The sequence below is a fragment of the Priapulus caudatus genome, unplaced genomic scaffold, assembly GCF_000485595.1.
Source record: "Priapulus caudatus unplaced genomic scaffold, Priapulus_caudatus-5.0.1 Scaffold13003, whole genome shotgun sequence".
NCBI classification, from domain to species: Eukaryota; Metazoa; Priapulida; class Priapulimorpha; order Priapulimorphida; family Priapulidae; genus Priapulus; species Priapulus caudatus.
In genome coordinates, this window is record NW_014590064.1 from 1 (window position 1) to 1,274 (window position 1,274).

At 50.2% G+C, this 1,274-nt stretch overlaps 1 long non-coding RNA gene across 1 annotated transcript; it reads left to right on the top strand.

Moving 5' to 3' along the window:
* The first annotated feature begins 41 nt into the window (after positions 1 to 41).
* On the top strand, positions 42 to 1,042 carry LOC106820414. The gene is made up of 3 exons (XR_001395621.1): positions 42 to 227; positions 469 to 551; positions 872 to 1,042. It is a non-coding gene; the product is annotated as an uncharacterized LOC106820414 (long non-coding RNA).
* Positions 1,043 to 1,274: the final 232 nt, after the last annotated feature.

Below are 1,274 nucleotides of genomic sequence, written 5' to 3' on the forward strand. Positions count from 1 at the left end.
TCTTCTTCTTCTTCTTCTTTTTCTTCTAGGATCCGTTGTCCGCCAGGGTGCGCTACGGATGCGATCGTGTGGGGTACGGGAATATACAATGTGCACTCGCACGTCTGCGGCGCTGCCTTGCACGCTGGCCTGCTGACCGCCACAGGGGGCGCCACTGCGCTGGTCGTCAGCAACGGTCGCTACTCGCACTACGTCGGCAGCAACCTGCACGGAATACAGTCACTAGAGTGAGTACGCCTCTAGGGAAGAATCTCATATCAGCGATTACAGTTCACGTTAGCTGACGCTATACGGTCGTTATCTCATTCTTTTCAATTTCAGACAATTTCAGCTATATTAGATGAATATAATATATATATAAATATATCCTATATATATAGATATATCATATAATATATGTATGTAGATTAATGTAATAGCTGTAGCTATACTGTTGTTATTGTAATTCTTTATCGCTCGCTCTTGCAGGAGTTCTGAGATTGTCAATAGCTTCCGGTTTGAGGAGGAAGAAGTTAACCTACGGCACACAAAGTTAGCCATCGTCGGCAATGGTGAGCAGAGGGCGCGTCGTCAGAGAAACACAATTAGTCTTAACGTTATCGTTGACTCGTAGACCGAAGATCTATATACTGCGTATCAAAGGAACTGGCAATTGCCATGGTAACCTGCATCATGGGCCAATTTGTGTCAGAAACAAAATTACTCATAACGTGAACTATTTTAGTAGACCTGGCCTCTACACACTGTGTATGAGCACATCGCATAATGTTTCCGTCAACGATATTGAAGGTCGCGACTCCACGGTCGCCGTGGTTACCAAGATGCTCTCGTTGCCATGGTTACCAAGATGCTCTCGTTGCCATGGTTGCAGACTTGGCGTGTCCTGCGGGATGGCAGGAGCGGCTTCCCGGGGCGTGTGTGCGGCTGTACTGCGGGGGCGTCAGCTGGGACGAGGCGTACACGGACTGTGTGGAGAGAGGAACGAAGCTGTTTGCTCCTGACAGCGAGGATACGAACCTCGTGCTGACAGAATTACTACAGGAGGAGCGTGAGTATTATCCCACAGACATCGCAGCAAGGTGTGGGGGAGGATGGTGGTGGTAGATGCCTTCCATGAGGAGTGGTGGGGTGGAGCAGCGTGAGTATTGTCCCATACACCATCCCGCCGACCTCACAGCGAGGTGTGGGGGAGGATGGTGGTGGTAGATGCCTTCCATGAGGAGTGGTGGGGTGGAGCAGCGTGAGTATTGTCCCATACACCATCCCGCCGACCT